General features: G+C 42.9%; 1 protein-coding gene across 1 annotated transcript in view; it reads right to left on the bottom strand.

The window, feature by feature from the left end:
- The window catches only part of UGT8 (UDP glycosyltransferase 8), a 122,002-nt gene extending 104,034 nt beyond the window's left edge, over nt 1-17,968 (bottom strand). The window contains exon 1 of the mRNA XM_081076817.1: nt 17,523-17,968. The gene's annotated coding sequence lies outside the window, so the exon portion shown is untranslated. The remainder of the gene's footprint in view (nt 1-17,522) is intronic.
- Nucleotides 17,969-26,398: the final 8,430 nt, after the last annotated feature.

The raw sequence follows: 26,398 nt of genomic DNA, 5'->3' as shown, positions 1-26,398 counted from the left end.
AGGAGCAGTGGGGGGTCCTCCGGTGGCGGTGGGCTCCGGCCCACACAGCTGAGTGCGGAAGGAGTTTCCTCGCGCGTCTCCCGTGGGCACAGCCCCGCGGCCTCCTGGGCTGCCTCTCCTGCACACCTCTGCCACCTGAGTACCACCAACCGCGGTGTCTGGTGCTCTCAGTGTCCCATTTCTTGCTCCAAGTTTCAAAGGATCTTCAAGCGTTTTCTTCACCAGCTTCTGCTTTGAGGCGGAATCTCTGAAGCTCCTGAGTGCTCCTGCTGGGATCTGAGCGGGGCTTGAGGACCGTCTGCTGGCCGCGGGGCCGTCCTGGCCGCCGCGTGTCCTCCAGGTGGGCACGTGGGGCTGTTCCTCCTTGGAGCTCTCAGGACTTTCTGCAGCGCTTGGTTTCCCCTGTTTCTTCCTCCTCTTCTTTTTCATCCTGTTCCCCTAAGAGTCAGTTTCTATCCATTTTTCACTAATTTTTGAAACAAGCGATTCAAAAGCCTGAATTCTTCAGACTCTGTGGGAAGTCAGGTGCGCAAACAACTTCAAATGGATCACCAGTGGGACTGTCCTGTCAGGGGGGACCCCCGCGTCCCTTGTAGATCTGAGCTGCTCTTCCGCTTCCTCAATTGATTTTGGAGCCAGCCCTTCCTGAACTCCTGGCAATTTATTTAATTGAGCTCTGTGCACATTTCTTCTCTTGCCAAATCGTATGTTTCCCGTGTGCTTCATAAGCAAATGCTTTACCATCCCTTTCAATTTGTGAAAGTCTTATCCATGAAAAGTCCATGCACAGAGGTCTGGAGACATGCTGATCCATTGAGATGTGTGCACCTACATTTTCAAGGTGTCTCTTGGTGACAAATTCGTAATCATCATCAACAGTGCTTTCCCAGATTCTCCTCCAATCCCTGTGTCACGCTGTGTAAGAAGGGTCCGCACGTGGGAGCAGGACCTGACCAGGGCTCCAGTGTATCATCACAGGATGCGACTCAGGGACAGCCAGATGGAGCCGTCCACAGGCATGGCATGGGTAGCGTGCCGGCTGCGATGTCCTCTCCCAGAACGTCCCTCCCTGAATCACCGCATGCCACCAACTCAGAGGCTGCAAGGATAACGCGTGGTTGTGAACAACATATGGAGCACAAGTGTCACAGGTGTCACAGGCCAAAGTATACTTCTGGGGACAAGGAATAAACACATTTTTAATTGGAGTCACCGCTGACAACCTGGGGCTTATGACTTCAGAGACATCTTCGGAAAGTGGTAGACAAATGCTTTTCTCATGTTCATTACCACCCCAAGCTTTCAGAAACAATTAGAAAAATGGGGTTAAGCAGTGCTTAAGAATTTCAGGACATCATGACAAAAAAAATCAACAATAAAGTATTTTTTAAAAGAAGCCAATTTATCAACATTGTTAAAATGAAATCACAGCACGGAAAAGGATGTGACCTTTTAAACACGTATACCATAGGCTCGGTGCCTTCCTACTTACTAGCTTTTGAAGCTGCATCCCTATTCTGTGGGCTATATATAGAAAAAATTTCATCTAGCTACTTTAGCAGAAGTACGAACGGAAACCAAACATCTCCTCGAGTCTCCAGGAGAGCTGGGGGAGAACCAGACCTGGAAGCTGCACTGACATGAATATACAGAGAGGAAAAACTCCCAAATAGGCCTTCGGCATGAAAATTAGTTCCTCCTTTTACTTAATTCCAACTAATCGAGTAGTGTTGGCGAAGAAGACCCCCTAGTCTGAAACCGCACCTGTCATCCTAGAATTGAGTGACTGACTGACTAAACTGGTGAGAAAGCAAGACAAAACTTTACTGCAGACTTCTCCGTGGCGTTCTTGGACGTGACTTCACAGCTGCAGATGTTGGATTGTAAACAAGCTTTCTCAAGTTACTCCAAGAGCAAAGCAGACGTGACCCTGGTGGGGAGATCATGAAGCGTGCACACAGGACCACACGAAAAAGAAGTGTATGAATGTTCCCTCAGGATAAACTTGCTGGTGAGAACACCAGTCTCAGACTCAAAGTGTGTTTTAGCTCAAAAAACACGGACCAACCCAATGATGTTCTCTCGACAAAGGCGTTAGAGGGCTCAACAGCAACTCTGACGATGATGAGACTACAGCAGGCGCGCCAGGAGGACTGGAATAAAATACTTCCAAGAAATGTGAAGAAGCGTATTGCGGTGTTAATGAGATAATTAAATAACAATATATGACTTTGCATATCTTATAACTAATAAATTACATGTCAAAAGTTGACATTTTACAATTTTATATCTATAATTAAACGTTAATATGGTACAGTTATTTTAGAAAAAGACCTTCTTTTGGATCTTCTTGAGAAAATGGGAATGGGAGATGGTTGTGTGTTTGGGGCGAACATACCATGTTTCCCCGGAAATTAGACCTAGCCAGACCATCATCTCTACTGCGTCTTTTGGAGCAAAAATTAATATAAGACCCAGTATTATATTATATTATATTATATTACATTACATTATATTATATTATATTTATTGTATTTTATTTATATTATATTATATTATTATATTATATTAATTATAGACCTGGTCTTATAGTAAGACTGGGTCTTATATTAATTTTTCTCCAAAAGACGCATTAGAGCTGATGGTCCAGCTAGGTCTTATGTTCGGGGAAATACAGTAGTAGGAGTGCATGTACGTAACACCATTCGGAACCATTTCCCTTTCACATTTACTAGCTGCTATCAATTGATCTCTCCCCACTTCTGTCCCAAGATCAGCCCACTTATTTACTAACGGTTAAGTCTAGAAGGTCATTTACAAGAGAACATGTCATGTCTTCACTCCAGAAGCCTAAAGATCTGATGGAAAGGTTGAGGTCTTACTCAGTCATTCTAACGTGTGATTATTTTTGTTTGATTAATGAAGAAGCAGTGAGAATTCAGGGTAAGCTGTCACCTCAGGCTCAGATCAACGCTTTGGTAACTCGGAAATGGCTGAGCCCAATCAGACAAGTGACGATTCGACTCGGGTCAGAAGTCACATGTAACATATGCCTTTTTCGCTACTAACTGTACCACAGAAAGGTAACCCTTAATAGAAGTCACAAGTTACAATCTGAATTATAATGAACAGACTTTATAACTTTATTTTATTAATTTCATTTATGGTATTTTCCTGATTTGTTCAAGATCATTTCAGAAGTCTGAGGTTGCTGTAAAGCTCTTATTTTTTTGTGTGGTCACTTTACGCACCAATGTAGTTGTCCAAGTTTGTCAGAGCCTGGGTGCTCCAAAAGGAAGGGTCTGTCCCTGGGACCCACACAGTTAGTAAACACCACACACAAACACACACACACAGAGAGAGAGAGAGAGAGAGACAGAGAGAGACTGTGGAAGAATATGCAGTCTGTCCTGTCAATCATTTCCCTATTTTTATAACATGCACATTTAGATATCTTACTGGTCTAAATTATCTTTTTCTGTAAAAGGCACACATAATGCTCTTCCTAAGCAAATTGCTGTAGTAAATATTTAAATGTCTAAAGTGGGTTGCAGAACATTAGAAGTATGTTTTAAGACCAAAAAGTTCCTCTCTGGGAGCTTTCCACTCTCGCTGAAGTACCGAGCACTACTTATCAGCTAGAATAAACTGGAGGACCACATGCAGACTGCAGCCCAAAGACCAGCTCTCTACTGAGAATGAGGAAACAATCAGAGTTTGAAACTAATCACCCCCGACTTGGGGAGTCTCTGAGTACATATCCTTCTGAACAAACTGAAACATGGAGTGTTGTTTGTGTCTGTAGCTAGGCTGTCTTATATGGTAGCCACCAGCTACACGTGGACACTTGGATACAAATTTAAATTAATTGCAGTTCAATGAAATTGAAATTTTGTCCCTCAGTGACCCTAACCACATTTCAAGTGCTCCACGGCCCCATCTGGTCACTGGCCACCACACAGGACAGTTTGGACATGCACAAAGAGAACACTGTTATCATCCCACCCAGTTCTCCTGACTAGCTGGTGTCTAGAATGGCTTTCCCGACTTCGTTTCTTTCATTTTCTTCCATGTTGTCAGGTACACACGAACACGTGGCCCACCGCTGCAGCCTTTGAGGATGGCGTGTTCCAGTATTCTGACCAGGAGAGTGGAGGACCTTGAGTGAAACGAGCAACTCCTTCTCTCCCCACACTTTTCTGAACTCAAGGTAGAATGAGGTTCAAGTGCTTTAGAGGTAATTCCTCTACTGATCTCACACTAGCTATGGCCGTATCCCTACGAACAGGAGTCCACTCACTGCTTTTTCTCCCCATATGCCGGCACCTTATTTCTTGGATTAATAGAGTCTTAAGAAATGATAATATACAATTTAGGGGGAAAAAAAGGAAAGTGCATTCCATCCCCCGCCAGGGAGCATGGTCATGTGGCCATCTGCTCTGGAAGCACCGACAACTCTGAGTTGGTGGCCCTGCCCTGAGTTCCGGCCTCTCCCAGTGGCGGTTACCCTCCTAGGCTCCCAGCTCCTCACCGTGCGGCCATCAGGACAAACACAGGTCCTCGCTGCCATTCCTTCCTTTCTGTCCCCAGGGCATCAACTGTTGGAAACATGATCAGGATCAGGGACAACCTTCACTGCAGCAGAGACGTGATTACTTCACAAAACAGATAAGAAATGTTCTGTATCTGAAGATGAGAACTCTGTGACGTGGCCTGAGGCGTTCTCATGACCGGGAGGGACAGTGGCCTCAGGGGTTCTGGCTAGAGCCCCAGCTGACTCCACCCCAGGGCTGTTGCGCCGTCCAGCATGCCAGGGTCAGCAAAGCCCTCCGAGCCGACGAGATGCTGGAAGCTGCTGGAAAGAGAAGCACCGAGGCTGGGCTGTGGGTCCGCTGAGCCCCAGTACTCAGCATTCGAAAAAAATGCCATCTGAGAGTCACTCATTAGATCCGCAGCCTCAGGGACAGTGGCCAAGCTACGGACCGTTCTAGCGACCATGTGCTCTTGAGTCAGTGCTTGGCCTCCATTGGTGCCTCCTATTACTCAGATTATGTTCCCTTAACTGTTGTCAGATATCTGTTTGATCCAAATACCACAACTTTGATGTCTCAGCTAATGACCACAGGACCACCTGCAATTAAGATGGGACGTGTGGCTAACGTGGTTTGTGCCTGAGTTCTGTGCATGTGGTCAGGACACACAGGAAGCCGTCGCTGCAAATCACAACTGCTGCTCCTGAAGACGGGGGACTGCATGGCTCCACGAAGCCACCTCAGTAAACGTTGCAGAAACCCCACCTCAGGGTCCCTCTCTCAGGCTGCTTAGCAGGCATGTGACCTCATGACAGTGCGTGAGGTATTACCCAGGAGAACTTCATGGGCGGAGACTTTGCCTTCTCTCTATTGGCATCTTCTCAGAGGGTAAAGTGACCGGCCCAGTGAGCCTGTGAGAGTGGACTCCACTGCTCTCGTTCAAAGACCTTGCAGAACCATGGCTGCCATGGGATTGTTGAACATGAAGGGTGGAAATCCAGTTCACTAAGTGGCAGCAGGAGAACTTGGTTTCTTCTGTCACCCAGAAGTGGGGGTTGCTGAAAAGGGCGTACCAGGAGGTGCTGCAGGGTTGCTCTGGGTCATACCTGTGATTGGGCAGGTCTGAGACCCTGCCAGAAGGTAGGGCGTCAGGGAAGACTGTCGTGGCTCCGCATTGCCCATGTTAATTGCTTGGCCTTAAAAAGAGAGACCTATTTCTGGGGAAAAGCCCTTATACACCATAGGTCATACAGTTAAGGGCCTTCCATATACCACATTTTAAATATGTGAAAGTTACAAATTGGAATGACAAATTAAGTCAAACATTGCCCTCTAGACATACATATCTTTATAGTTTAAAATTAAAAATATGCATGAAATCATTGTTTTTATACTATTGCAAGGTGGCATGCCAAAGTCAGGGACGACTAAACCTCTCATCATCCATCTTTGGATGGGCCATGATGCACTCAGCTAAAGCAGAGGTCGGGAAGGGGCACAGAGCGTGACAGGCTCGCACACAGGCCTCCAGTAGCACAGCAAAGCCACGCGGTGATTCCAGGAGACCACACAGCGTCCCTACTCCTGAATGGGTGCATGCAGCTCTGCTGGCTGAGCTCCTGACACAGATGACACAGAGAGGACTGGACTACAAGCATTTCTTTCAGAACGGTAACTTTTGGGGATTTTTCCAGGAGCATTTTCTTGGTAGGTCTCAAAGAATTTGTGACATATATTTAACCACTTGATATATAAATATATGTCTATTCTTGGTCAATAGCACAGCACTGACAGTCTTTAAGACACATTTCACTGGGCTATTCAAAGTTACATTAGGTTTGTGTCCATCTGACTTCACAGGTGTCCATGTGTTCATTTCAGCAGCAGCAGTGAAAATGATGGAAAGTGAGCCCCAAATGAGTCATTATGTACAACCACTGCGATGCAGGGTGTCACATCCTCTGTCCGTGAGTATCGATGCATTCCTGTGGGTGCTTACCTTTTTTTCTAAGTCCTTTTCAGAAGGTGAATTACAGGCAGCTCTCAGATGAACCAACATACGCAGACACGAATGAGACACACTAAGAGACAATTTCGTCTGTGTCTGCAGCTAAACAGGTATTGGCAACTGTATTGGACCACTCAGAGGAAAATACATCAGGAAATGGAGATAGCTCCTCTCTCTCCCTCTCTCTCTCTCTCTCTCTCTCTCTCTCTCTCTCTCTCTCTCTCTCTCTCTCTCTCTCTCGATTTCAGCTGTTACTATAGGAACAGGACTTGCTCATAACTTTAACAAGCAATTCATGTCATTTATTCTACATGTTAAAGGTTTGCATTTTTTAACCTCCATTCTTAATCCATTTAGAGTTCTTTTCTTACCGCATCCCCAAAAAGAACCCTTCATTTTAAAAAGATCGTGTTTCACGTTCTTGGCCCTTTTGACATGCTGGATTATGTGCGGGAGACCAGAAACTCAATGCTTCCTTCTTAAATTTCTCTTCCTTCTCAGTAGCAAAGAAATCTCAGATATATTCGCATAATTATTTTACCATGTTTCTTTTAAGGAAAAAATTTGTATCCCTTTTCCACAAATATTGCTCAATAGAACTTTGGACAGGCTTTCGTGGTGGTTCTGACACTAGGTTCCTTCAAGCTTAAAAGAAAAATATTTTCCTTTAATTGCCCTCAGTGGGATTTTGTAGAGCTGACTATCTGACTTTCTGGAACATTTCAGGTACATGTTCCAAAAACAGGAGCAATTTCTGACATGGTGATTTAATTTGGCTTATGCACTATCAACTTACAAAGCATTGTATTCATTAATGTAAGATTCTGTTTTTAAATAAGCAGTTAGAGAAGCCTGTGAGCTGATGATTTCAAGGCAAAGCATAGGATTTTCCATTTTTTATTTTCTTAAAATAGAGATTCTCATCCTCCATAATTTTTGGTGGTTAATTTTTACATTTGTGATACAGGTTTCACTTACAAGTCATGGAGCTCTTTTCATAGAGAAACTTAAAAGCTAATTTTTATTTAAGTATTTTGAAGATGTCTTGAATTAAGGGACTATTTGAATACTTGCATATTTAATTTTATTACCTATTTTAATTGCATTGCAATACTGTAGATTTTTCTTTCGTCTTCTGGCCACCGTGTGAGGATGGCTTCCAGGCTGGTACCAGAGAATTCCTGCTCCATCCCTCCTTGCGTACTCAGCAATTCTTCCTGGATGTCTGATAAGCATCTCAAACCTGTTAAGCTCCAATCTGAAATCGGTGATCCCCAATTCTACCCCTGCAGCCGTATCCTTCTTCTCTATTTTCATGACAGGCTACTTCTTTCTTCCGGGTTCAGGGCAGAAAATCTCAGTCTCATCCTTGATGTTCCGTCTCACCGCCCACATTTAACCCATCGGCTCCCCTTCAGAACCCACTGAGAAACCTGTCACCGCTCACAGCCCCACTGAAAAGTCCATGACGAGGGACCCCTTTTGATCACACTGCCTCCTGGTGAGGCAGCTGGACGGCTCTGGACAGGTGTTCACTGCAGGGCTGTGAGAAAAGACAGCACAGCACTCTGCACAGGTGCACACCACCTGGGCGTGACAGCTGTCATGTGACACGCACGGCCGCAGCTGAGGGTGTCCCCAGGATAACCTCTTTTTCACAGAGCATTTGAACGAAGCTCCGGTACATGTGGAACCGTCAGATTCTTAATGACCCAGTTCTTATGTCAATTTATACAGCAAAAGCCTGTATTCATCATTATTCTGCAAAAAGCCGCCTTTTTGTTCCCTCTCAGCATCACAACTAACACCGCCCACCTGCTGTGTTTCAACTTAATTCATCAGCTTCATTGCTCCAGTAGCTATACTTCCTCTCTGGACAAGAAGTGAAAACTGGAAGATTAAAAGATAAAGAAAACGCATACCGAAATACAGGAAACGATCAGAATTATTACCAAATACTGAGATTTGATTGGTTCAGAGCAGACTCTAAAATATTTCCGGGGAGCTATTCCACCCACCAGCGGACTACTCCTTATGCGTAATGGTTCCCCATCTGAACAACTTCCTTTGACTCTGACTCGTTCCCAGGTGGTAGGACTGTGGGTAAGAAACCAGTTGCACATGTGACAGTGGAGCGAGCTGACAGTGTAAGGAGCGGAGGGACCCTCCCCTCTCCATCTGACAGCAATCTTCCCCTGGCTTCTGGTGGCGTATGTTCCAGCTCCTAGCCACCTCACACTTTGCCCTCTAATCCCTGGGTCTCCTGGCCACTCAAATATTTCATCTCACGGTAAAAATGTAAAATTCAGAGATTTACAGGAAGGCTCAGTACAGAACAGTTTTTTTTTTGTTTGTTTGTTTGTTTGTTTTTGTTTCATTCCCCTGTTGCCAGGTTGTCCAAATAGGGCAGAGTGGTTTCTGCAGTAAACATTGCCCACAAGTGCCCAGTTTCCACTTGAGCTGAAACAGCTATGCTTAAAAGAGGGGTGAGCCGTGAAAATACTACAGGCAAAGTGACAGCCTAAACATCTGTCAGCCAACAGCTAGGTGAGTGATTTATAGCACAGCAACGAAGAGGTCCATTTAATGTTTCCTTTGTATTTTGCCTCAAAACTTCCTTTTCACGATCTAGGTTGTGTTAAATATCTGGAATGATGGAATGAGCTGCTTATATTACTATACAAATTTTAGGCTTCTATAAACTTTAGGTTTCTGTAAAATTCCATTATTAAAAAGTGCGTACCTGAGAGAATATGCCATCACAAGCAAAATATCCTATTGCCTGGAGTAAGACTTTCTTACTTGGGTATAAAATATAAAATGCCCACTTTTTGGACTGTAAAGATTCCAAACATACCAACACAGCATTAATTCCCAAACTCATTTCATTCACTACATCTGTCACTTGTGTGACTTGAAAATAACATTGGAATCTGGTAAAGAACAGGAACCCTTCCTTAGGCACAATTATTTTTTACCCAGAACAGTCTAATCAGGTGTATAGTGATTCATTTACATGAGACATTTTTTGGTCCATCCATCTACAAAATGATTTCTCAATATCTGTCAATATTTGATGCCATACTTTGCACTTATTGGTATTTTATGATCTGTTCCAAAGCTAGAAACAAATATATTTTTGATGCATTTGAGAGCCTAAAGCTGCTTGAAGCAGTGATAGGAATGTGTGTAAAATGACCGAGTGCTTTCCAACATTTCAGGCTAGAAATGTTTTCTAGCTGTTTATGCTCCCCTCAGCTCATTCAATGTTAACAGCTTTCATCCCTCGGTCCAGCTATGTGCCAGCTCACCAGGGTATCAACAATACTTTTTAAAAATGGATCATTGAGATCAGTCTAGGGAAGAAAGAAGTATTTTGCAAGCGCCCCTGCCTTTGTCACTGGAGAAGCTGTACCAGGGGTCAGGATGTTTGATTGGCACCAGCCTGCTGCCTGGGATGAAGTTTTTAAGTTAGGACCTTGGCCCACAGGTCCGTCCCATCACTTTACACATTCTGTAGACGAAGGACCCTGTGCTCTAGAACATTCGGTGTTCTGAGACCAAATGAGACTGGAATTATTACAAGCAGTGCTGTGGCCATGATACTGAGACTTAGCTAAGGAGCCTGAGGATGAAGTGAATGAAGGTGAGCCAAGTGAACACTTCAGTTTCTATGAAACGCTGTGTGATGTGGTGAAAAACCCCGGGCTCTGGAGACAGACAAGGGATGAGGCGTGTAACTAGCAATATCCGGCAGCTTAGCTCCTTGTTATCTGGGACGAGCCACGCATCACAAGTCCATGGCTATTATCACTGCTACTACTAGACCAGATACAGTTCAGATAAGCTGCCCGACCACAGACATAACTTCCCCTCTCCAAGGGGAGACAGTGAGGAAAGCTGCTTTCTCCAGAGACATGAGGAGCTCAAGGTAACAAAGCTTTGCTGAGACTACTGAAAGCAGCAGGCCTGCCTCGGAATGCCCAGATCACTAGGGATTCCCACTGCCACACTGGTACCTGGTAAGTTAATCACATGACTTACTTTCCTCAAATGCACAAATGCAACTTCTAATTTTGAGTGATTTTTTTTTTTAATTTCTAAGAAGGATTTAGGATATTGTTCAAATATACAGTGCTATAACCCACATGAGAAGCCCAGAAAAAAAATATAGCAAAGGAAAGACAAGGATCAATGTGAAAGAGAGTTTCCCTTTCACATTAATTTGCCTCAATTAGCAATTAGCAAATACACAAAATAAATGCTATGAAGTGAAGGCCTAGCTCACGGTAACAATGGGTAGCTGCAAAAACTCCCAGAGAAAACTGCAATCACGTACAGCCTCAGAATCCAAAAGGTAAATGCTGGTTATCCAGAGAGAGCGTGACACTGGCTGCTTTCTCATCAGAAAGCACTTCCCTGCAGGGACATGAAGGGGACGCTGGACAAAGGACTACGTGGGCCTCAGACCGCCTTACAGCACAGACAGAACCCTCACTAGGGGCCAAGGACATCAGAGCAGGTGAAAATGACCAGGAGACCAAGCGTCAGGTGCAGCTTCCACGCATTAAGTTAACAGCATCTGTGAAAGGGCCTCGAGGAGGAGGAGACCTGAGCCCTGACCAGGAATCCCTGCACCACAGTTCAAGGTCGCGGGTCGCTGACATTGCGTGCAACACTATTTGCATGTGTGCACCATTCTTGGGGGTTCAAACTGTTTTCATCAGAAAATGGAAACAGAGCAAAACACCCCAGCAAGAACTCCATAACAATTCTTGTTCCCTCACGCTGGATGCAGAGTCCATGAGAAGCCGCCCAGGGGTCTCCTTTGCTCACCCTAATGTAGGTTTGCGTAGCACTTAGGTTGCGATCAAGGGCTCTGGAAAAATACTAGAGAACAACTCTTTATGTTGCAAATTAAAAGCAGATCTTTATGGTAAAAAGGATGTGTGGGTCCTGGAAGTCACCTCACCCCAGCTTGAAGCTAAAGGCAACTAGAAATATCTTCCAGAATCTGAATGAATTCTCAGCACAGGATTTGGCGTTATGTCTGAAACCTGGACTTATGCATGCTAATTTGACCATTAGCTGTCCTTACTAATTTGAGGGCACAGATCACAGGTTTAGGGCCAAAACCATTGCCAAAAGCAGGTGCCCCACAAACCAAATAGTGCAGAAAAGGATAAAAAGACTTCAACAATTTCAACAATTCTATTGAAAAAAACTCAGATTTTTGTCTTGTAAAAAACTACTTTCTTATATGCCTTAAAGTTTTGAAAGTTTTTGAATAGCAAAGGTTCAAAATGTGTGTGTTTACATAAAAATATTCTGTTTATGTCTTTTATTATTTAAGCCCAAAATTCACTTACAGACACCAGTTGCATGAATCAAACGTTTTTATGTACATTATAGTGACATGTAATATTTGATTTTAAAAAAGGGCATTTAGCAAGGCATTTTTAGCCTCTTAATCTTATAATGCTATTCTTTTCTAAATAATGTGGAATAATTAAAGACATTTTTAAGCTAATAGCTTCGGAAATGAATTTAGCTCCACAAATGCCAGAACTGTTCTAAACTTTTATAAATTAAGGGTGCTTCCGTTGATTATCGTTCTTTTTGCTTTATCAGATGTAAACTATCACTTAAACTCACTTTAGTTTTAAGGGGTAATCAGCTATGCTGATCATCTCTGAGGAAAAATACATTAAAACTACAATCTGCAGACATTTTAAATCTTGGAAAAAAGTAATAAAATCATACATTTCATCAATCGCAGGCATATAACTCACTAGGACTACTACTGTAAAGATGAGGAATTAACATTTGATGAAATCAACACATGGGCTAAATTATTACCAACTGCAGAGCTGGTGAAATACACGCTCCGCTCTACCCAGCAGTCACCACAAGTTCAGCAGTCTCCTGACTCCTCAGTGCCATAGCCCTGCAATTATGTAAGAGGAAGGTTGTCCTTTTGTTATTTAATCATCCAGGTGGCAGGGATGAGAAAGCACTGGGCTAGCCTCAAACCTGAAACCTATCCATCCTCCGACAATCACTGGCCACCTTACTTGCAGAGTGTTACTCCATCACCCTGAGTCTGTTTTCTTGTCACACTTAAGTCTTGCGACAGAAGCAGATGAGATGGTGTGAATGGCAGCACTTCTTAGGTGATGAGTTCCGCTGTGTCCGGGCACATGCGCAGTTTGCCTGCCTACGCAGCCCTAAGGGAGTTCCAGCAGGGCACATGCTCAGATGGGGACTCAGAAAGCGCACTGGGGTTTGTACCTCACCCTGGCAGGTGCCACCCAGGATGATTCAGGAGGAAACCCTCCAAAGAGACAAGAAAGAGATGAGGAATCTTTATACTACTTGAGGATTTAGCCAACGGTGGGATTAACTTAGCCTTCTGTCTCCCCAGAATCTGGAAAGCCTGGACCCTACTTGTCCCAGGAGCCCTTCCAGCAGAGTACGAGTTTAGCTTCTGCCCTTGTGGATACTACAGTACCTGGGAGGAGAGAGGAAATCCAAGCCGGTCTGCTCTGGGTGTGGCAGCCAGCGCGTGGATACCATGTGTTCACAGGGCTTCAGGGTTCTGTGAACCTCAGGTCAGCGCTACAGGCAGCTCCCAGGTGTGCAGAGGGGCCCTGAAACCCTAAGCATTTCCTTCACCATTGCCTGCAGCTTCCACATTTCCTGAAAGTCAGTGATGTCTTTCCTGATCATTGTTTTTCTAGCTATTCTAATGCTTTCGTATGCACATAATTTATTGTATTAAATCTGTTTCTGTTTTATTTACAAAAGCCTGACTGATACGGTTATCTCACTTTGCTTACTTATGACAGTTCTTTATTAGTTACCCAACTGCTGCATGACACACCACCCCAAAACTTAGTGGCTTAAAGCACAACAATGGAATTCAACTAGAAATCCTTTAAAGAAAGATATCTAGGAATTCTTCAAACATTTGAAAGAAATAACACACTTTTAAATAACCCACTGGTTGTAAAAGAAATTGAAATGGAAACTAGAAAGTGTTTTCATCTCAATGAAGTGAGAACACAACATTGTAAGATGCAGATAAAGCATTGTTTAGAGACAAATTTATAGGACTAAATGTCTGTATTAGGGAAGAAGAACTATTTGAAATAAATGATTTCAGTTTCCATCTTGAAATGTGAGGAAAAAAAAGAGCAAATTAGATCCATGGGAAGCAGGAGAGTAAATAAAAAGTTAAGAACAAAAATCAATAAAATAGAACACAGAAAAACAGTACAGAAAAATCAATCAAACAAAAAGCTGATTCTTCAAGAAAATCAACAAAATTGATAAATGTGTAGCCAGACTGAACGGAGAAAAAAAGACACAAGTTACCAACATCAGGAATGTTAGAGGTGTCATAACTACAGGTCTTACAGATATTTAAATAATAATTAAAAACATTACGAACAACTTAATGACGATAAACTTAATGACCTAGATGTAATTCATTGACACGAACAACCAAAGCTCATCAGGAAGAAATGGTTAAAGAGAGTGGCCCTATCTTTACTAAAGATACTGGATTTCTAGTTAAAACGTTCCCGAAAGGAAACTTGGGGTCTGAATGGTTTCACTGATGAATTTTAACACATACTGAAAGAAATTATACCAATTTTACATAAATTCTTCCAGAAAACTTAGGAAGAGAGACTACTCAAAACTCATCCCACAAATTTCATTGTCTGAAATCCCAGACAATGAAAGAAATGAAACTGAGCAACCACATACCTCACAGAACAGACACAAATTTCTTAACATTTCAGCAAGTCTATTCCAAAGCTTTATCTGAAGAACAAAACATGACAATCAGCGGAGGGTTATCAAAGAAATAACAAGTCTTGTTTAATATTTGAAAAATTAAACACTCTATTTCACTATAGTTACAGAGTAAAATATATATGACCACCTCATTAGATGCAGAAAAACCCTTCCACAAATCATCAAATAAGAAACAGAAGGAACTTCCATGACCTTACTGAGCCAAAGACCAAATGTTTTCCCCAAAAATATCAGGAGCAAGGCAAAAATGTCCACTCTTATGATTTCTGGTCAACATTGTACTAGAGATTCTGTTCAGTGCAATAAGGCAACAAAACTACATATATATGTATCCAGATTGGAAATGAAAAGTAAAACGGTATTTACAGACAAGCTGATTGTTGCTTAGACAAGAGTAAGGAATCTATAAACGTACGCGTGAGTTTAGGAAGGCTGCATAATACAAAGCCAATATACACAAATCAGGTGTTTTTCTATATACTAAAGCAAGTAATCTGAAATTTAAATTTAAAATACCATTTAAAATAGCATCAAATCATGAAATTCTTAGGGGTAAGTTTGTCCAAACATATGCAAGACCTGAAAACCACAAAACAAATGGAGAGACGCACCACCGTGCTCAGGGACGGAAATCTCAGTGTTATTAAGGGATCGATTCTCCTCCATTGGCTCTAAAAGTGACTGTAATCTCCACCCACCCTCCTTCCCTGTTGCCCCCCCCAAAAAATCTCAACATCTTTCGGTAGAAATTTACATGCTAATTATAAAATTCATATAAATGAATCTGATCTTTAAAATCCATAATTATTTTGAAAAAGAACAAATTTGCAGACTTAAAACCTAATTTCAAAATTTATTACAAGACAGCAGTAATTGAGACAGTGTGTTATTGGCATGGAGATAGAGAACTATGAGGTCTGACAATTAAGTTCACGAACTCATCCTAGAAAAAGTGCTAATTACCTCATTGCTGAATATCATTAAGGTCACCTTTGAAGTCCTCCCCTTGGGAAGCTATGCACAGACACCAGCGCCCAGTCCACCCTTCAAAGCAATTTGGAACTCTTTTTCTGGAATGGCCATCAGAGCTGTCGTATTACCCTTAATGTCCTGAATGTCATCAAAATGTCTTCCTTCCACTATTTCCTTTATCTTTGGGTAAAGAATGAAGCCATTGGCAGTCAGATCAAGTGAGCAGGGAGGGTGTTCCAATACAGTGATTTGTTTCCTGGCTAAAAACTCCCTCACAGACAGTGCTGTGTGAGCTGGTGCATTGTCGTGATGCAAGAGCCATGAATTGTTGGTGAAAAGTTCAGGTCGTCTAACTTTTTCATTTAGCCTTTTCAGCACTTCCAAATAGTAAACTTGGTTGACTGTCTAGTTGGTACAAATTCATAATGAATAATCCCTCTGATATCAAAAAAAGGTTAGCAATATTGTTGCAACAAGTTTATGAACTTAACTGTCTGACCTCGTATATCAACAGAACAGAAAAAAAATGTCAGGAAATAGACCCACACATATATGGTCAATTGACATGTGTGTGTGAACTGATCTTGACTAAAAGTGACAGGGTGATTCAGTGGGGAAAGAACGCTTCCCTGAATGGTGCTCGACAATTGGTTAGCCATATGCAAAAGGATAAATTTTGACCCATACCTTGTAACCATTTAATAAAACATTCACTAAGATGAATCATGGACCCAAATATAAATTGATTTTCAATTTCTAGAGAATACAGAAAAAATATTTGTGTCCTTGGACTAGGCATTTATTTTTTTTTAGCTCCAACAGTAAAAGCATAATTCCTAAATTAGTATGTAATATTCGGATGGTGAGTGGCTGAAAACTGGCCCAGGCGCCACTGGAGGTGGTGATGAGAAAAGAAATTAAGCCAAATCTTTATAAAAATCTGCTTTTAATTCCCCCACTGTTGTCTTTGGCTAACTGCTGCCTGCACTTTATTACTGGAAATTGGCAGCAACTTCCCCAACGCTGACGCTGATTCTGATGGTGTAAGAAGCAGGCAGGAAAGCCCCGGTAGGTGCTGGGACCCTGTGCGATTCTCTGGGTGTCTGCCCCTTCCCCACCTCCCCTTTGGACTCAGAGCTGTGATTTATTTCTCCCTCAGGAGAAACAGTGAGCTGTGATCAGGAAATTTGCCTGATATTGAGCAAAATTAAAATATAGTAACTGAGACTTCCAGGTTGGACTCAGAAACAGCAACCACTGATACGTTCTTTATAAGCCCTTGAGCTGAGAATGGTTTTTACGTTTTTAAAGGGTTGGAAACAAACAAACAAACAAGACAAAACAACGAATATGTGCCAGAGACTGTGTGATCTGCAGTCTGAAATATTTACTCTCTGGCCTTTTGCTGAATGAGGTTGCCAATCCTTGGTCTAAATAATACAATTAATGAATATCTCAGTCAATATAGAAAAAAGAATTTGATATTTATGATGAAACTTCTTGGCAACCCAGGAAGAGAAGGAAACTTTTTAACTTGGTAAAGATTTTATATATATATATATATATATATATACTATTACAAATGCTAAACATGATAGACAAAATAATGGTGTGTTTATTTTTTGAGTTCAGGAGCTAGAGAAGAAACCTGTTATCACTGATATAATTTGACACAATATTGGTATTGTAGGTCTAAGGCATAATGAAAGAAAAAAAGAGGTGTAAGCTTTAGAAGGGAAGAGATAATTTCTTATTTACGGATTACGTAATTATATACCAGGAAAAAATAGAATTAATAGATTACTTGAACACATACTAGTTCAACAAATTTGTTGATATAAATCAATTACTTAGTATTTTTCTGCACACTAGCAATAACCATTAAACATAATAAAAATAAAATACATGTAAAAATAAGATAAAATAGTAAGAAAAACTAAGAAGTATGGAAAACATTATCTAAATCAAACATGCATAAGACATGTATAGAGAAAAACTTTAATATGGAGAAGACAATTTTAATTTCATGTTCTTGGATGAGGTAATATTATAAAATATCAATTTCTATCAATAAATTCATTCATATATTTAATGTTCTTAAGTGTAAAATCCCAGTAGTTTTCTTTTTTCTTTTTTGAGCAAAACAATAAATGTTCTCGTATTTGTTATCCCAAGGAAATTCTCACCTTGCGCCACAGGCGACACATTGGGGACGTCCTTCGCAGTTCTGTTTGTGGAGGGGGAGAGCTGGAGGCGCTCCGGTGGCATAGCTAGGAGGGCAGAAGGCAAGCCGGGGGGAGGGTGCTACCATGCTGGGCCCCACGCAGGAGGGGAGGCACTGGAGGACATTCCTTCCCAGCGTCACTTTAAGGATACGTGCTGAGGGGGAAATAAGCAGCAAAGACGAGAAAAGACAAAATGAAGTGTGTAAGACAACAGCATGCACATACTTTCAAATGCAAACACACAGAACAATAATACAAATTTTGCAGCAACACAAGAAACAGAAGTAATCGCGTCCTTTCTCGTGTCTGTCTCCACTGGAGAGGAACCGACCTGCGACCCCCCGCCAGCCTACCCCCCATTCTGCCTCCTGTCTGTGCTGGCAGTGGTGGCTGCCACACTCTCTCTCTCTCTCTCACATTCCATACGTGCTTATTTTCTGATCCATTCGACTGTTTCACTAGTAGTCCATATTTTAATATTTAAGTCCCTTATATAATGGCATGTGTATCTCTGTTTCCTCTATCATTTTGGCCTCTAGTAATATTACCTGTGAAAAACCATGCCTTTTAATACATTCTTTTCATTGTTAAAAATGTAATGGTAATGTTACAGCAGTATTTTCCATAACAATGAAAACACCTTGATTATTTAAAGTAATCTCTATGGATAATGCTTTTTGTGTATTTAAGGAGAATGGGCTAAAGATATAAAAAGCATTGTATCAATAAATAACATGATTTATCCAAGATAACTAGATCACATCCTGCATTCTACACTAAAACCTAATAGAAATGGCTTAACATCTCCATGGATCTGTTGTTTTCACTATAAATCATGGTGAATTTTAGAATTCTTAAAAAATTGTTCTTAGTTGTATGTCTGCAATTCTGGCAGCTCAGCCTAACTTTCTAATTGCAGCAGCAAGTAACTGAGATGTAGCATTCTACCATGGTCCTAACAAAGGACTAGAGAGTATCCATATTTAAACTTTTTCAATTATTCATGAATAGAATGAGGAGATAAAATTATTCCCAAGTCAGGAAAATATCTGAGGTTCAGGAAGGCAGTCATCTACATTTCATTACTATAAGTGTAGAACTAGAAATAGAATTTGAACAACACTCCAGAGTGCCTCTATGTAAACCAAGGGATATATTCTAAGGATTTCCAGTTAATAGTCCTTTTCTTGGACCTCCAGTAAATAAGCAAGTAGTAGATGCAATCTCTCCCCTTAAGCAACTTCAAACTTAATAGTTTTATTGAGTATTTAGTGCTCCTTTCAGGGAAAAAAACACTATATACTCAAGTAAAAGATTACACCCAACATAAAAATAATAAATTATTTTCGACAAAGAACAGACTCTCTAGGAAGCGAGGGGCTTATTTTTCTAACAAGAATGATTGATTTGTCTGTAGCTGCCAAATATGGACACTGAGCCCAGCAGCTTACCACAAATCAGATAACCATTCTAACTACTACTCATGTAGAGAGGTTACCTATAGTCTGAGGGAAAGTTTTACCATATTGAAATGACTGCATAATAGTAAGCAGAGTTTTCCAAATCCTATTACTGGACAACTGTCTGGAAGCCTTGATATTATTTTTGTAAATAATAGCAAAGAATCTTTCATTCACACGAATTGTTTTTTTTAGATTGAAGGACTAAAATGCCTGACGGATGTCTAAAAATAATTCAGTGGAAGAACAATATATTCTGGTGTACTAAACAGATCTGAGTGACTGAATGTGACCTTGGTTAAAAGCTGTTAAAGCAAAGGGATTGTGGTGGAGGAGATCTTAAAAATTAGTCTTAGGTAACAAAGAACTCCCATTATTCAGCTCAACCAAGTGCAGAAAAATACCATTTTATTTTTATTTAGTATTCTTGAATTTCTAGCTGATGATTTAAAAAACTGAAATAAATGTATTTAGAACACTTTCCAAATATTGGTCTGATGACAGGAATTTTGACAACAACAAAAACCAATCCTTAAGCTCCATAAACCCTTGATTCATGAGCTTGTCTTGAGCTAACACGAAGAGCAGAAGGAATTACAATCATACTGTGTGAGATGAAGCTGATTCCACTGCTGAAGTTTCCTGATTTTCCATATGTAGATGGAAAAGTTAGAGACTGAGAAAATAAACTACAAGAGAAAGCTCCACTCAGCTGTTGGAATGTCAGTATGTCCCATTGCTGAGCTCACAGTTCCGTAATGAGATGCGGCATGTTACATTCTGCAGACCTCTGTTATAGCCATTACTTTCCTAAGATGTCGGTCTTCCTGCTCATGAACACTGCCTGGTTGAAGGAGTAGAAAATGATAATTGTAGGGTAGGTGTACAGACCTGGACAAATTCTGCGTTTTGAAGGAAAGAGCTGTTGAAAAGTTTGCGACATAAAAATCATGGTAGCTCTTTCCCTACCCTGCAGTGCCCACTGATTTTCCCATTCTCGGCGTGGGAGAAGGCCAACAATGTCCCCTTTTCTCACCCACCAGGTGTTGAGAAGCAAGCCCATGATCCCATGGGGATGCCATCCGAAGCATATCAAGGTGATCCTGTCCTCATTCTCCTTACTCCAAACCCTGAAGTCGACCACTGTGGATGTTCCTTGGGAAAGAGATGGGCGCGTTCATTTTTGCCTCAGAAATGTGTGTGGACAGACATGAGTTGGGTTGTCTCCCAAGTATCCGCTTATCCTGGGTCTGTCACGAGCCTGGTCATAGCACACTCACTAGGGGAGGCTTTCCAGTTCAGGCCACCAGGTGGCTTGGAGCAAACACAACACAGTCAGGTGAAAAGGCCACAAGGTAGAGCCCTCTCTTCCTTATTAAGATTTTACAGGCAAAAGAAATGTCAAGTTAAATCCTCTTTCAGATTATAATAAAAAGAAATAAAACCTAAGAAATGAAAGTGTCCTCCCTTTGATTTTCTCACTCCCAGCAAACAGATTCCAACCAGGGACTCGCTCAGTTTGCACTTTGTTTCCCAGCACCCACATCTAGAGTCACCCATCAACGTCTGGAACACCCAAGGTTGGTTTAACCCAATCTCAGCTCTCGTGCTGTCCTATTTCGCAATATCAGAAATGGTTAACAAACTATGAGACTATTGCAAAACTAGTCCTCCAGCCAAAATCTCAAAAATGCAAGTTCTCCTGGGAAACTGTTTCAAACAAAATGATGGCACCAGCCAGAAATTCCACTTGACTGGCTTATATCAAAAGATGCATTGTCCCAATAGCAGAGCAACCTTTTATGCTCTGAGTCTGGGGCCCAACCTGTAACAAGTAGCCTCTCACCCCTTCCGTCCCCTGGGCTCCATGTAGGCTCACTCACAGGCAGGCTTCCAACATGGTGGGGCTCAAGTTCCCAACACCCTTCAAGGGAGCATTTCCAACAGAAAGAGTTCTGCTCTTCCAAAGAGGAAAAATAAACATTTATGGTTTAGCCTCATTGTACTGGCATGTCACATAGTCATCAAAGATCAGAGCAGAAAATGGGGGTTGGGGGTTGAGAAAAGAAAAAATAGAAAAACCTTCTTGCTTTAACCTTATCCGGGGTGTCAGTCTGTGTATACTAGCTGCGCAGAATTCTAACACAAACTCAGCTGGGGCGAAGTTCTGTTAAACAATTAAATTTACTACTATGTGTTTCTGCCATGCCCTGCAGAATCTGTGCTTTTGCCATGGAACTTCAGCATGTCTGCCCCTGGTGGCCCAGTAAGAACTAATACGGCCTCTGCCATGGGCTCTGCTCCCAGATCTCGTGGTAGCCAAAGCCTTTTGCTCAGCTGTCAGCATTTCTCAAATTCCCACAATGTGAGAAGCCAAATCTGAAGCAAGGACTTCTGTCCAAAGCCAGTCCTCCAACATGGCCTTCCCTCTTCTCGGTGAGGACCCTCCAGAGGCACCACACATTCCTTGCTCTCCGCTATTTCTGGCTATAGGAAGACTTGACTTTCAACAAAGAGTCAAATTGTTTTCTTAGCCTCAAGAAATGGGAGGGAGAGGGCAAGACAAGAAAAACAAAAAGAAACCCAGCTATAAACATTGAAATAAAAGAAAAAGCTATAAACTCTGAGGCTTCCAATCCCATGCTACATACCAATTCCAGGAATTAACAATCCATACGCCAAAAATCTTTTCACACTTAATCTCAGTTAGAGATTCCTCTGTCCTGACAACCCTGCTTAAGAAAACTCGTTTTTAAAAGTGTTTTGAGGTGAGTTGACCCACCAGCCACTAGCAAGAGCCTTCCCTCCCGTCTCAGGCCCACGGAGAAGCATTTATCTCTGTATCTGTGATGCTGCCTCACTTCAAGGTGGCACAGATGCTGACACGCCCTGCAAACCAGACACTGCTGGCATGTGTCTCTAAGTCTGCTCTCCTGACGCATACGTTACTCCCAAATGCTGGCTCCGTGTTGCTCATACTTCACATTGAGAACGTGGGAACTGGGATTGGCTCAGATGTTATTCCGATGGTACTGGAATGTTCCAATCACAGTTTCGTGCAGGTGACAAGTGCTTCTGTGAGTGTAACTCAGAGGGTGACCAGTGTGAGATGTGGATGGAGTCTGAAAAGAGTGTGTCAGTAATAGAAGCGCCTGCTTTCAGAGGCAGCTTTTGGTATTTAATACCCAGGCCAACTAGAGATGGGACATTACTGTCATTGGGACCACCTTGGGACCTTATGAAAGCCTTTCTGTACCTCACTGGCAATATTTTTAGATAAGTGTTAAAAATACGACTGAACTCCAGGAGCTCACCGCTAAGAAGTTCCACCAAATTTTGCTGATTTTTAAGCAATTACACTGCGACTTAAGCCACTGGGCCAACAACAGATCCAGGTCCTGAACCGACCCACATCCACAGGCCCATCAGATGACCCCACAGGGCATCACCGGGCCAGGAGCCGAGCACCTTAGCCGGCAAAGACTGGAAATCTGTCCCATTAAACAGTGTCCCAGACCACCTGATGTCTGGGAATCAACACATTGGTTTCTCAGTGCTGGAGGCTGGAAGCCAAGAGCAGGTGCCAGCAAGGTGGGCAAGGACCTCTTCTGTCTCAGACTTCTGGCTGTGCCCCCACGTGGCAAAGAGGAAGGGCTGTCCGTGCCATCTGTGAGGCACTAGCCCCATCGGGAGGGCTCTGTCTCGTGGCCTCAGCACCCCTAAAGGCTCAGGGTTCAGATTCCACATATGGGAGACCAACATTCAGACCAGCGCAGCGCCCGACTTTCCTGGAGGGAGACGGGGGAAGCACAGGGGCCTGGTGGAAGTGAGTCGTGCCCTGAGGCCACCGGGCTGAGGGAGCGTCTGTCCAGCGCCCTGACTCACGGCCTTTCCCATCACTCCCGTCCTCCCACTTGAACAAACTGCCTGCAGCTTCGCGAAGGCCACGTGGCCCTGACTTCAAGGCGGCATGACCAGTTCTGGCTGGTGAGTCATCACTGCCTTGCTACCCTGGTCCTTCTGCTCCTGGTCACAGTGCTCATGAGGTGACAGCCTTGGTGGCACCCTGGCACCTGGCGGGCAGTTCCCAGTGAGGGGACAGCTTCCCATAGTGGCTGGTAAGCACATGTTCCAGCATTGCTGAAGGGCGGGCTGCGATGGCCTTTTAGCTCCCATCCAACCGGACTGGACCCTGTGCTCAAGATACATGAAGGGACCGCTGCTCAGGTCTCCTTCCAGGTCCTCATCCCAGAACAGGCCTGGCACCAGGAAGAGGAGCGCCGCGTGCTGAGCAGGTTGTCACATGCATCTGTTCTGCTGCGTTTCACCCTGGAGTTATGCTAATTTTATCTCATTATTGGGAATATTTTGTCAAGTAACTAGAACTTGAAATTTAGAAAAATGTTATGGGAAACATAAAGAAAAGAGGTTACAGTGGACAGCGAACCCAGGCATCACCATGGTAACGAGTATTTCACAGTGCTTCCGTCTGAACAACAGCAGATAATCAGTGGAAATGGACGTTTAGATTTGAAGATGCAGACTTCTAACGGTTTCCACGCTTCGACGCCACTAGAACAAGCACACAATAGTCAGCAGCTATTTTCTCTTTTCTGCCTTTGGAGTCACGTCCATCTCATGTTATTTAAAACGATCAGATGGGTGACAACAGGGACACGCTGTGGGAACAAAGCAAGTGGCTCACTCGATGGCTGACTGTGCATTCCCCTAACTCGAGGGCAGGACGTGAGGAAACCTTGACAGAAGCCACCAGCTTCTTAAGTAAAAGCACTCTGAGAAGTAAGAGCAAACATTGTTGAGAAGCTGAAGCACCAGGCCACATGCCTTCCATACGTGACTACAGTTCATTTCCTACCAGCCCCGGGGGCGGGGGAGTTCTGGTATCACACCTGACATTCTCCACATGGGGAAACTGAGGCTCGCAGACATGAAGCGCCAGATAATAAATGTGCAGCCTACAGAGGAGAGTGAAGAAGGAAGGGGAAACAGCGGCCAGAGCAGGCCATGGAGGCCTGCAAGGAGAGAGCAGGGCCAGGGTGACCTCTGTGAAGTCAGGGACCTCCCACACGCAGGCTGCGGAACAAGCTACAGGAACTGTCATGACAAAGTGTGCCGCTCGGCCTCCTAGCTGTAGAAACACACTTCAAATGGAACACACGTCATCATGGTGTTTCTTTGACACACAAATTGTTCAGGCTCCAACACAATCCCAGAATCTCCTTCCCGTATGATTGGGCAAATCACAGAAACGGTCTGGTTATCAGTTTATTTATTGGGAAACTTTGCTCGTCAAGGCACTAGCTGCACTCTCTCACCACCCATGACGTGCGGCTGGCTGCTCCCACAGCCCACTCCCGTTCACTTTCCTAGGAAGAGGCTTATTTGCAGCCTGTTTATTCCATCAGCCTCTGGCTTTGCACCAGTCTCGAAGGAGTTTTCCTTTATTCATATTTAAACACCTGAGAGGGAGTGTGCAACCCTTATGAAACACAGACTCATAAAAAGTGTTCACATTTTTTCTGCTTTAGAAAGTAAATAGGCCAGTCTGCATTTTTTCTTTCTGCATCGTTTCTCTCCTAAACAGCTGTGGAAACCTAGAAAAACATGTCATCTCTCCAGTGTTCTTTCCCAAGAAGCTGGCGGTCAATTTGAACAAACAAGTGACATTCTGTGCCAGCTGCAAGTACTCTGAGTCACTAAAGCCACAGTAACCCTGAGCACTTCAAACTTAAAAGAACTGGGAAACACAAGAGCAAAACCCACAACATCTAGAATCACCACAGATATTTAGAAGTGCTTCAACAAATAATGACTGAAGAAACCGAAACGCAGTGCTACTCCACGTCCTCACTCCTGGCCACGGGAATTCTGTCAACAGTCAGTCGGGTTTCATTGTCACAGACATTTTTATATGCGTTGCACTGTCTGTGTTTACCATCAAACCACCGTCACTGAGTTTAGTCCTGATGGGCTTTCATCAGATAATTAGCAGAAGCTCTAGAGCAAAGCCTTACTAGGTCCTAAAAAGCCAGACGGGGAGTGGAGCAGCCTTTTGGTGGTATTTTTCTTTTGCTCTACAAGCAGCTCGGAAACCGTTCCACTATACCTGGGGAGCTAATGAAGGCAGAAGTGCTGTTCTTGTCTGCCCAACACCTCACACCCCTGGCCACAATTAAGCAGAGATTTAAAGACAAACCAGAATGACTAAAAATATTTCAAATACTTATTTTGTGGTCATTCCATCTTTTGATTAGAATAGCACTGTCCAAAAATGCTTAGGAGAAAAATGTATTTCCTTCCTACATTTTCAGGTGTTATTAGTGCAGATTTACTAAGGTCCAAACAGGTAAATTAAATTGTTTTTAGGTATATTGGTGAAAATTTATTGCATATTACCTTACACTGTTTTGGTAGATACATTTTACCTGAAACAAGCAAAGTGTTTGCTTTATAGTCATTATAATGTTATCTATAGCTACTCCTATTTTCCAGAGAAAATTATTAGCACACTATAGAACTAATGTTCTCAGGATCATACTTTGGAAAATGCTGGCCAAGTTACAGTGATAAGATGGCAGATCTCATCTATGCTATAAAAGGCCCACCAAGGATGTGTTTCCAGCTCTGTCTGTGGTCCCACAGTGCCCTAACTGGTAACGGCCCTGAGACAAGCCTCTCTATACTTTACAGACACGAGAGCTCCTTCTCTGTTTGTCTGGTGTAACATATGTGTTAGTCTGCTGGGGCTGCCGCAGCAAACTACCCCAGCCTGGTGGCCGAAACAGAAGTCGGTTACTTCTCACAGTTCCGGAGGTTAGAAGCCGAGATCAAGCTATGGCAGGTGGCTTGCTCCCCGGGGCCTCTCTCCTGGGCTTCTGGCTGCGTCCTTGCCTGGAGCTGTGCGGCGACGTCCCTGAAGGCCCATCAGGAGCAGAGCCGACTGTCCGGATTCCCAGGGCGGGTCCCCATTACACAATGCCATCCCCCCAGATCGCACCCAATACTTGGCTAGATGTCGGAGTGGTGTGTGGAGAAGCTGCACACTCAATAACCAAGGTAAACAACATTTTAATGCAACATTTTTAAAACTCAAAATTATTTTTAAATACACGATGAACAAAATATCAAAATTTTAAGTAAACACAAGGTCTGACTGCACACACGGGACCCTGTCTCACTCAACTCATGACTCCCAGGTCTGGTTCTAATAAAACTTTATTTGAAATGGAGGTGGGTGGCCCATAGGTCATAGCTTGTCAATTTCATTTTTTTTTAAATAAAGATATTATTTATCTTAATAATTGTGCTTTTTTGGTGCCCCCTTAAATAATGTGTCTGTGATGAGTGCCTCACTCT

The sequence above is a fragment of the Rhinolophus hipposideros genome, assembly GCF_964194185.1.
Source record: "Rhinolophus hipposideros genome assembly, chromosome: 16".
Classification (NCBI taxonomy): domain Eukaryota; kingdom Metazoa; phylum Chordata; class Mammalia; order Chiroptera; family Rhinolophidae; genus Rhinolophus; species Rhinolophus hipposideros.
Note: the sequence above shows the minus strand (reverse complement) of the source record. Positions and strands in the feature narration are given on the sequence as shown.